The 11,467-nt window shown below is 53.8% G+C and overlaps 1 protein-coding gene across 1 annotated transcript in view; it reads left to right on the top strand.

Annotated features, from left to right (window-relative positions):
- Positions 1-603: 603 nt before the first annotated feature.
- Positions 604-11,467, top strand: part of SEMA4C (semaphorin 4C) — a 60,136-nt gene continuing 49,272 nt past the window's right edge. The window contains exon 1 of the mRNA XM_088152138.1: positions 604-892. The gene's annotated coding sequence lies outside the window, so the exon portion shown is untranslated. The remainder of the gene's footprint in view (positions 893-11,467) is intronic.

Genomic DNA, 11,467 nt, shown 5'->3' with positions numbered 1-11,467 from the left:
GAGGATGTCCCGGGTGGCGCTCGGGTCCGGCGCGGGGGACCCAGGCGCGCGCGCGCGCGAACGCCGCTCGAAGGGCGCCGGGCCGAAGACGGGCGGCCGGCGGGGGCCGCGGCGGGGGCCGGCCGCGGGCAAGGCGCCGCCGATCCGATCCGATCCGATCCGATCCGCCGGCAGAGGGCAGCGCTCCCGACGCGCCCGGGGCTGCCTTCGGAGGGACTCGCAGCCCTTCGTAACGCCTGGATGGCGGAGCATAACGCCGGCTTTGTTCTGTGTGCCCGCGGCGGCTCCGGCGCGGGGAGGGAGGCGCGCGGCCGGACGGCCCCTGCCCCCAGGGCCGGGGAAGGGGCGATGCCGCAGCCCCCTCCCCGGGCCGGGCGGAGGGGGCGGGGGCGCCCCGGCCGACGCCCGCGGGCACCCGCCGCGGCGGCGGAGAGCGGCCCCGCGCGCCCCTCGGGCCGGGCGGCTGCGCCAGGGCCGGCGGCGGAGCGGCTGGCTCGGGCGCCCGGGGGCGGAGGCGCGCGCGTGCCCGCCCGCCCGGGATTTTCTCCAGCCTCCCGCCCGGCCCGAGCTTGACGTCAAGGAAGGAGGGGAAAGAAAAGGGGCGGCCGAGGCGCAGGGGAGGGAAGGCGCTCGCCCAGCCAGGCGCAGCGCAGCGCAGCGCGGCGGAGAGGGCGAGCGAGCCCGGGGCGCGCCGCGGTCCAGGAGCGAGCAGCCGGCCAGCCAGCCAGCCAGCCAGCCAGCCAGCCGCGGGTCGCCAACTTCCCCGTCCGCGCCGCGGGAGAGCCGGGCCGGGGATGTGAGTGGGGCTCGCCCGCCGGCCGGTCCTTCCTCCGCCCTCCCCGCGTCGGGGAAGACGCCAAGCGGGGCGCGGGGCCGCAGAGCTGCCCGAGAGGTAAGCGCGCCGGGGACGCGGGGCCGGGAAGGGCCGCCGCGCCGGGCCATTGTCTCGCTCGCCTCCCGCCCGGCCCGCGGGTGACTTTTCCGCGGAGGCTGAAAGGGGAGGCTGGCAGCCCGCAACTCCCGGCCGGGGAGGAGAGCGCCCTCCCCGAGGGGGGAAAAGGAGGGGTCGCTTTGCCTGGCGCCCCCGGCCCTGCCAACTCCGAGGGAGTTTCCTGGGAGGGACCCCATCAGGTGGCAGCGCCCCACTTTTGCCGGCGCGAACAGGCGTCCGCCACGCGCGGATCGGCGCCCCCTCCCCGCCCGTTCAAGGGGCTTGAGCGTCCCTCCTCCGCGCCCCCCCTTCATCCACGCACCCCGGCGCGGCGGAGCCCTGATTGGAAATTAATTACTCGGCTGGGCGGGGGCGGGGGAAGAGAGACAAAGGGAATCAGGCCCTTTTGGAAAAAGGCTGAGCTGGGGACCCTCCTTCCTCTCCGCCGCTTTCTCTCGTCGTCCTCCTCCCATCGCCCCCTCCCTCACCCCCCCCCCCCCCATGGGGTCGCCTTTGACCAGTCGTGCCTGTTTGTCCCTCTCTCGAGAGAGGGCGCGGGTGTTGCCGACTGGGCGGGGAAGGGATGTTGGTTTGTTTGTTTATGCATTTGTTGATCGATTTGCTTCGGAGCGCCTTCCTATGCCGCCTTTCCTGCAGGAGCTCCGGGCGCTGCTTCGTAGCGCTGCCCTCCGGAGCGTGCCCGAAAGAAAGCCGGGGAGGCGGGCAGGCAAACGTGGCTGAGATTCTTCTCTCGCTCGCTCGCTCGCTCGCTCCCTGGGGCGAAAGGCTTTGCCTTTTCGGTTTTTTCTTTTTAGCCACGGGCGGTGGGTGCAACTCAGTCTTCGGGTGGGTGGGACCCCAACCAGCGCCCTTTTCGGCGCACAGCCTCTTCCTTCCCTGCAGTTTCTGTGGACTTGGCGGGGTTGCACGTTTTTTGGGGGGTTCTTCCTTTTAGGGGGACTGCCTTGCTGGAAAAAGAGCTCTGGGAAAGTCCCCCCGGTTTCCCCCCCCCTTGCCTCCAGCTTTGCCTTCTCTTCTTGTGTTTGTGCGGATCTGTTTTGCTCCAGATCAGATTTCTCCTTCCTGCTGACTTTCTGCCCTGTTCTTTGCAAGATTGCACCCACACACGGGGCATGTATTTTTTTTTTTTTTGTCAAGTACTTGGCAGAGGGCCTGTTTACTCCAACATCAGCATTGGAGCAAGGGTGCAGGCTGGCAGTGCCTGGAGCAAGCTCCGGATTGCAGCATTCGACCCATGCTTTGGGCCTTGCCCCCTCCACAGGTAGGGGTGGGGGTGCAGCTGCATGCGGGCTGATCCCTTCCCCAGCTGCTGGAGATCCCTGCTGACCTGCCAGAATCTTGCCAAAGGATCCTCCACGGATCCAGGGATTTTTGAGCAGACATTTATTTGTGGCTCAGGACCTCAGTCTTTTCCCCTCCACCATTTCAAGAGGGGAAGAAATCTGTTGTTTGGGTCTTGTTCCGCGCTGCTGAAAGAGGCTGACTTTATTTCTTTAATGAAAACCAAAATGAGCTGGCTCTCCCTCCCCCTTTGTGATTCTTGCTTAGGAGATGTTTGCATTCTGTTAGTTTTCCAGAGTTGGGCAGCTGGTGAGCAAAAAGGTATTTGTAAACCTTTGCAAACAGACACCAGAAAAGCTTCTCCTGTTTGTACACACAGCACAAGGGTTTGTACCCACACAGCAAGGGTTTGTACCCACACCGCCATGCCGACAGACCCTGTTCTTCCCAAGCTCTCTGGTTCCTCGGCTTTCAGTTCACTCGTTTTCTCAGTAATTCTAAAACACACAGATTGATCCCCAGAGTTTGTTTACATGAATACAAAGGCAGGGAGACACCCAGCGTTCAGTGTAGTTTTTTGTGGTGAAGTGTTATCTTGGCCAGAACATGTCCCCTCCCCTCCTCCTGGCATCTTGATCCTTCAGAAAAAGTTGCCAGCTGATCTGCTGGATTTGCTCCTGTGCCCTGAGTGGCAGCTTGAGGGGGGGAAATCAGCAGGTGAGTCTTTTCGGGGCGTGGGGATGAAGGCCAGCACATGGAGAGATCTGCCAGCAAAGCCGTTTTTAACAGCTGCTTCAACAAGGCTTGGCACCCAGCCTTGGCGGGCACGTCGCTACCCAAATCCTGATGGGTTCAAAGAATGTGCTTGGAAAAAGGATCACTTGCTTGAAAGCTTTTAATGATGGGGTTCACGTCACATGCTCGTCTGCAAGACAGTTGGCTAGTTCGTGGTTCAGTGAATTTATGGTTTGGGGTGTCGTGTATCCGGGCAGTCGAGTGAATTCATCCAATCCGGGGGTTAAGAGGTTTGGTGGACATTGTCATAATGGCTTACTTGTCCTTGTTATGTGCTTCTAGCCTGAGTGGTAGGAAGAAGAGGGTTTCTTCCTACATTGGGTCTCATTGGAATCTCATTAGCCATGCGTTCAGGATGGACAACAGGGGCTTTTAACACCAGGCAGTTGGTCTGTGGGATCCAGTGGCCGGCCGTTTCCTTTAAAAATCAGACCGATTGGAATGGGGGTTGGTTGTCCTCAGCTTTTGGCAGCGATGGTTGAATGGAATGGAGCCTCCATGTCTAGAGGCAGAGTACCTTTGAGTATCCTGCCGGGGGCAGAGAAGAGAGCAATTGCCACGTTGATCTCTTCGAGGAAGGTTTCAGATGCTCTGGGCTGGGTGCGCTGGGCAAATGAACTCTGCACAAACTCTGGAGCCGTGGAACGTCTCTGGATTGGGAAGGGTTGTTTCTGGGTTAGTCTCACTCCAAATCAGGGAGATTAGATTTAGGGCAGCCGCTGCGGTGGGGGTGGGAGAAGGAGTGGATTTTCCCATCCTTTCCGTCCGCGCTGCTGGAGGTTTTCCAATCTGTCACTGACTCCGAGAGCGGAGCCAAAGAGCGGTCATGCTTTCAAATTAATTAATACGGGCGTATCAGTGCTCGATGTTGTGTTTATGCAAGACAGAGTGGTGAAAGGGGGAAACCATGTCAGAGCCTGGTTTCTTTTTGCGTTCAGGTTCTAGCGTTTTGGTTTACCCCCTTCCTGATTTCCCTTTCTTCGCCGCTGCGGGATTCGTGCCTCTGCTTAGCCTGGCAGGAGTTTTTGGGGTCAGAGAAACTGTGAAGACGCCTTGCATGGGTCTTCCCAGGCTCCCATGGGGGTGTGTGTGTGTGCGGGGTGTGTGTGTGCCTGCATCACTTTTTTCATATTGCAAAATATCTCAATGCACTTATTTATTTATTGTATTTATTTAAAAGCTCTGCAGGGCCCGCCCACCTGAAACACAACACTGGGCGGCTCCAAGAATAACAAAGCAATAAAACCAGTATACAATCATAAACCATAAAGCCATAAAATAAAAAAAAAAGAAAAGAAAACCAAAAACCCGGTGCGGAGGGGGCCACGCTGCAACTTCTGATCGATGTCCTCTGAAGCATCAGCTGAACCATGCAAGCAACCCTCCGTCCGTACCCATATTAGAAATCATACTGAATATTGATACACCTTTTCTTTTTGAAAGGTTTAATTCACTTTAATCATCGCAGCGTTAACAGCTTCCAGCTTCGATCAGATAGGCAGCGCTGCGCTCCGTTTTTTATTTGTATTCTGTAATAAAACAATTAGCTGAGGGAAGATGAAAAAGAGCGTAGTTTGCAAAATATTGATGGCTGGAAACCTTAATGTAAAGTTTAAAAAATGGGGGGCAGGGAGCTCCATCCCACAGTCTCTCCCCCCCCCCTTAATCAACTCATTCCGTCTTGGAGATAAAAAAGGGAGGAGGTTCATCCACGTTGCCTCTTTAAATAACGCTTCCCCTACACTTGGCGGGTGGATGCATATTCTTGTTGCAAGGGGGCACCTGCCTCTCCCCCCACCCCGATATTTTCCTTCTTTCCAAGGGGGGAGAGAAGACGGGCTATTTCTGTTCGGTTTTCTTTTTGTGAGCAGGATGAGCTTCCCGTCTCCGAGTTGGAGACCTTCGGAGCTGAGGGATGGGTGGAAAGCCACGTGCAAATGGCCCAGCATCGTCCCCTTCATCTCTGGAGTTCTCTTTGATCTTGGTTTCTGCGGTTTTCCTCTGGGGTGGAGCCCAGCCATCCAGGGGAGCCGAGTGGCTTTAAGGGCTGCGCTTCTGTAATTTCAAAACCCATGCGTGCAGTGTGGGGTTTAGCTCTCCGCCCCCAGCGCATGTTTTCCAGCCAGGTTAGCAGAAGGCAAGTTGTCGTGTGTTTGCCTTTCTGACCCCGTTTTTGAGGGTGCCAGCACGGCATGTTGGGGGGAGTTGGGTCATGGCCTTTGGAGCTGATGGGTCAGATGGTGTTGGAGAAGTACTGGCTCGGGACCCCCAGACCCTACAAGGTCCAATCTGGCTTTTGGGAGGCTCCCTCACCCCCCCATCCCATCCCTGGCAGAGAAAAGTGGTGTAAATCTCAGCGACAGAATGTCTCCAGCAGAGAGCAGATGCACTGCTGGAAAAACAACTCGTGCACCAAACCAGTCCCCAATGTGTCATAGAATCATAGGGTTGGGAGGGACCACAGAGGTCATTTAGTCCAGCCCCCTCACTTGTCAGAGCAATTGAGTCAAGGTAGAGCAAGGCAACTCAGGGGACGTGGGTAGCTACTCTATATTTTTCTAGTTCTGAACCATTGGGCAGTTGGCCGACTTACATAGACAATCCATCAGTCGGAGAGTCTAAATCAGTGTTTCTCAACCTCAGCCACTCTAAGCTGTGTGAACTTCAAGTTCCAGAATTCCCCAGCCAGCCATGCTGGCTGGAGAATTCTGGAAGTTGAAGTCCACATAGCTTAGAGTGGCTGAGGTTGAGAAACACTGGTCTAAATGTTCTGTTTTCCCCTCCTCAGTGCGTGCCAGATGTGGCCAGTCTGGCCAAACAGGAGAGCTATAATCCAACCTATTTGGAGGGCACCAATGTGGCCAAAGCTGAAACTTGGATGACAAGGAGGCCATCTCTTCTCCAGCCAGATTCTGGAGCACTTAGAGGGGGGAGCTGGACCAGTACCCGGGAGATCCAGGGTCTAATCCAACCTCAGGCATGGTAACTTCCTGGCCCAGACCCACTCTTTCTGCCCAGCTGACCTCGCAGGGTTGTTTTGGAGGGGAATGCAACAAGACCTATAGATCTAGAAAGCAGCCCACTGGGGATCCTTCACCACAGATGGATCTTCCACGCCAACTGGCTGGAACACACGTCTTTGCAACCCCATAAACTCATTCTCCCACTGCACCGTTCCTTTTTCACCTCTGTGGGCCTCGGCTCTGGTTTTTCTTGATTCATTCCCCCCCGCAAGTCTTTTCTAGCCATCTTTTCAACAGCTCCGCCTTCCTTGATGACAGCCGTGGTTCTTTGCAACCTGCAAACTTGGCAGCTTGTTAACCCTGCCAGTATGCATTGGTGGCTGGCATAAAAGTTCTCTGCATGCGGTACGCGCCCTGCAAACGCTGGTGCTACCCGATCGTGCAAGACCAGCCAGGTAATTTTTTGCTGTGGGATAAAGCAGAGACCAGCAGTAGAGGATGAGGGCCAAGGGGCCAAGCTTGGATGAGGGGAGCCAAGCTCCGGTTCCTTCTGCCCCTCTAATGCTCACTGCCTGGCTCTGAGTTAATCCCAGCTTACTTTTTAGGTTGGCTGTTGTGGGCATCAGAGGAAGGGACTTCGGAAAAAGCGGGGGATATAAACATAAAAATAAAACAGGAACTATAATATCCCAACATCAGACGTGCGCAGCCGTTGCATCACTCTTTTTTATGGTTCCCCTGTAAATAAGAATTAAAATAGTAGCGCTTCTGTAAAAATAGATTTTAAAGCTTGACGTTGGCCCCTCTGGGGTCAGAGCCCCAAAATAACAGATAAACTACTGAGTCTGCTCCTTGCCACAGAAGACGGTCATCCCACGCGAATAACTAGCACTTTTCCATCATGGACCGTTTTCTCCAGCTGGTAGCTCCTGGAAGCCCCAGCCGGGAGGCCTCAGCAGCTGGGAGCTCTGGAGTTGCAGTCCCAGCACATCTGGAGGGGGCCAACTTTGGGCAGCTGTAGTGGAGCTTTTCTGTGCTTGAGGGCAAGGCGGAAGAAGAAGGTGCTGCAGAAGGGCTGGAGAACCCTCCAATCCGAGTCTGTCCCACAGCTTGTCAAGTTTTGTTGGCTGATCTAAGCAATTTCCCTCCAGGTGTTCAACCTTCTGAAATGTAAGGCAGTAGCAGTAGTGGTGGAGTAGATTTGTGTTAGGCAGAAGGGCATAACTGAGAGGCAGCTAAGTGTGTTTTTGCACTAGGAAGGGATCCAAAGGATGCGTCCCCCACAGCAAAGAACCGAGAATTCGGCATTTGTCCGAGGATTTCCAGGAGCTTTTGCGCCATTGGGAACCCCGGTTGAAGGCACCGCCTGCCCGCCCTGTTTGGGGCTGAGCCACGCCCATCTGTATGCTTTGATTCCTTGTTTCTTGGCTATTTGACATTTGATCGTGGCTTCCCCCAGGGAGGATTCGAAAACTCCCTTTGTGAGATTTAATTCTGCCTTCAGATTTTACAATGCACTGGGAAAGGTTTCTTCTCACGGTATTTCTTTCGTCCCTGGGCTTTCTCCTTTGTTCCAGCCACAGGAAAATAAAGCACAAGTTTTGACAAAAGGGAGATTAGAGCTGAATCTGCCATGCCTTTGTTAAACCACTTTCGACCCTTGAGTGGGCAAAATGCTTTTTCTAGGCTCAGCAAGGGGCAAACTCTGTCTGGACTTGGAAGCTAAGCAGGGTGAGACCTGGTTAGCATTTGGATGAGGGACTACCAGGGAATTTGGCTCTGGCAGCTAGATAGAGAAGCTGAAAAACATCTCAGAAGAAGATAGCAGTAGCAAAGCACATTCATAATGTTGCCAAGAAAACCACATACAGGTAGTCCTCGCTTAGCAACCACAACAGGGACTGGAAAATTTGTTGTTAAGCAGGGTGGTTGTTAAGCAAGTTGCGCCTGATTTTATGACCTTTTTTGCAGTGGTCATTAAGCGAATCACTGCGGCCATTAAGCAAATCACATGGTCATTAAGTGAATCGCGTGGTTCCCTGTTGATTTTGCTTTCCATAAGCCAGCTGGGAAGGTCACAAATGGCAATAGAATGATCCTGGGCCGCTGCAGCTGTCGTAAGTGTGAACCAGTTGCCAAGCTCCCAGATCATAGTCACGTGACCACGAGGTGCTGCAACGATTTTAAGTGCGAGGACCAGTTGTAAATCTGTTTGTTCAGCGCCACTGTAACTTCAGACGGTCACTAAACAAATGGTTGTTCAGTGAGGACTACTTGTAGATGAAACCAGGAGTGTTGCTCAGTTGAAGAACATCTTTACCTAGACCAACCCAGCCCTTCCAATCTAGCGAGAGATCCAGGTTCAGCTCCTTCCTCCTCCATGGAAACTCCCTGGGCTCTTAGTCCAGCCTACCTCACAGGGTTGAGGTATGAAATCAGATTTGTCATAAGTGACCTTGAGTTCCTGGAGGAAAGGCATAGTGCAGATTGAAGAAACTGTACTACGGTGGCTGGCTCTGGAGGTCCTTCTTAGTAAGGTTCCCTGATGAAGGAACTTTCTCCTGCGGGAGGCGCACCGGCCACCCACGCCGCCTTGCTTTAAGTGACAATTCTTGTTCCCTTCAGGCGTTTGCAGCAGAACAGCTGCTCCAGAATCAGCCTGCCTTTTTCAATGAATTCTGATTTAATCATTTGCACTCCCCATGTTCTATTGTTCGGAGGCAGATAATCTCAAATCTAATGCTACTGAAATCCGCTTCTCTACAGTCTGCAATCTAATGTGGCTGATATCTGCTTTTCTGTTTGAGTTCCTGCCTGCTGTTGGATGAGGAGACAGGAAAGAAGACGGGTTTGGTGTTTTGCAGGAAAAAAAGGCCTGCGTTTTGTTCTGCATGTTCTCATTTGACTTGAGGAACCTGAATTTTCTTTTTGAGACGCCTTCCAATGGAGAAGAGCATTCTGGGGAAATTGCTCTGGATCTTCTGTGGTTGCTCTGGAACATGGTGACATCTGCAGCCTCCCTGGCTGATCCCCCTTCCATTTGGCCCCGTGGGACCTTCTTCTGTGGGGCTTTCCAGATTGGAAGCATGAGCAGCCAGGGAGGCTGTTGAGTGTTGGAAGGGTGTGTCACTGCAGAAACCAACAAGCCCGCTTGAAACCATTGCTAGGAGAAATTCAGAAGAAATGTTTAGGTGCCCTACGGATCCAGTCGAGAAAGAGGCGCCTCTTTCCCAGGAGAAGAAAACTTTGCAAGGGAAATTGCAAAGCTGTGGTTTCACAGCGCCTTAGCGTCTTTCCCCTCTGCTCTTTCGCACTTTTGGCCAACAACCACGTGGATGTTGGTTTTGACGGAACAACAAGAGGTGGCAGTGCCAAGTCCTTGTTTCTCCAGTGGTGTGATATATAACTGCTGCAGATTTCTTGAGGCTGCTAGAGAACTCTTTCTCACACCTACCCGGGACAGGCGGGCATCCATGTCTCACTTCTGTGCTCCCCACCATATAGCCATGATAGATGCATCTGTCAGGGAATGGGGGAACAGACAGGCACGTTGCTGCGTTCAGATGGGGCGTGCAAAACGTGCCCCCTTTTGCACTTATCCCAACCCATGCACCGCTTCGTCAGCCATGCCATCTTGACCTAAATGCCTTTCCATTTTTTCAGCTCTGCAAAGGGCAGGAGTTTCTCCTCCCGTGGATGGGAGAGATCCTTCTTTTGGGGAGTCCGTTGGTGCCAAAGCAGACTTTTTTCTAACAGGGTTTGGCTGGATCGTGTCTAAGAGTTACGACCGGCTCTGTTACTTTGATAACGCCTGGCTCGATGGAGAGATTTAAATCTTTTCTTTTTCCTTCGGGAGTTCAAGGCGGTGTACGCAGCAGGCCCTCCTCCTGTTTTTCCCCACAGCACCAACCCTGGAAGGTAGGTTGGGCTAAGAGAGGGCAACTGGCCCCAAAGCCAGCCAGTGAACTTCAGTGGCTGAGCGGAGACTAGACCTCGGGTCTCTTGGTGCCAGTGCAATGCCTTCACCCTGGCTTTCTGGTCACCCCTTCCAAGTGTTTCTGGGTTCCCTTGGCCACTTGAAGATGTGTGGATTTCAACTCCCAGAACTCCCCAGCCAGCATGGCTGGCTGGGGAATTCTGGGAGTTGAAGTCCACACATCTTCAAGTGGCCAAGGTTGAGAAACACTGCAATAGAGCAAAACTGAACAGCTGATCCAGAACAAAACGGCATTACTTTGATTTAGACCCACAGGAATACAACCGAGTTGCGTCAATGTCATCATGGAGCTGCATTCTTTTAAACTTGATGGCGATTGAATAGCAAGGAGCCCAATTTTCTGGTCTTCAGCGTGTCTTGGATTTGACTCAGGAGCAAAACCTTTGGTGAGAAGCAGCCTAGGAAGTTAAAAAAAAGGAAATGAAAATCGGATTGTAAGGAGCCTTACACTCCCCACGGTTTATTCCCATCATCCCTTTTATTTTTTGTAGCGGAAATGTCGTTTGGGGGCAGTGAGCTATTTTAAAACGTGTGTCCCTTAATGGAAGCCTCACACCCAGATCTGGGCAGATCTGACAGATTGCTGAAAAAAGATTTCAAGCACAGATTGGAGCAGGAAGAGGAGAGACTCCATAAAGTCTGATTTATTCCAGATTGGGGGAAAGACCCGCTGCATAAGTTTGGGGCCCTTGCTTGGTGTGGGGCCCTTCTGGCTGGGAATGGAATCCAGCCCATCTTACGAGAACCAGGCTGGGTTGGCCGCTGTACAGATTTCCCCTTCTGGAGGCATGATGGTCAGTCACCCACAGAGGACCTAAACTGCCTCCTTTTAAGCACTTCTTTCTGAGTCGGCAATGAGAGGGAAGATCCAGCCGTGTGGACCTCTGGAGGAATGCTCTGCCGTTCCCGCAGAACGCAAGCTACGCTCCTTCTCCTTTCCGGAATCCATTTATATCCCCCTTTTTGCTGTGAACTCCCCCGGAGACCCTGGGAAAGTCTACGTTTCCTGTTTCCCTTCATGGAAAACGGTGCAGCTGCCGTTCCCACCTTGGTGCTGACGAAAGGTCCTCGAGTGCTTTCTGGCCTGGCATCTGGACGTGCCGAAAGCGGGGGATTGGTTCGTGCCACGCTCGGGCATGGCAGAGGCTACAGCTGATGTGTTTGGAGGGCCAAGGTAGACACGGCCACTGATTTCAGGCGCAATCCTTCGCCTGCATGACCAGCTATAGTAGAGTGGGCTGGGGGCTCTGGATGTGCGCATCAAGCAAACAAACAGCGATTATGCCAGATTGTCCCCCTGGCTGATGGACGATTCCCCTTCTTGCTGATGGCTTTGCTATCAAAGCAGACATTTTCCTAACACGATTTGGACGGATGGTATCCAAGGATTATAATCCAATGGTATGTATGCGTTTGAATGACTGAGTGATTGACGGATGGATGGATTGATATCTTACCTTTTGTTCAGGAGCAGAACTG

Source organism: Python bivittatus, unplaced genomic scaffold (assembly GCF_059951505.1).
Source record: "Python bivittatus isolate LINGU-HERP-01145 unplaced genomic scaffold, Pbiv_v1 ctg000680_np1212, whole genome shotgun sequence".
Classification (NCBI taxonomy): domain Eukaryota; kingdom Metazoa; phylum Chordata; class Lepidosauria; order Squamata; family Pythonidae; genus Python; species Python bivittatus.
This window is presented reverse-complemented; position numbering and strand designations above follow the sequence as displayed.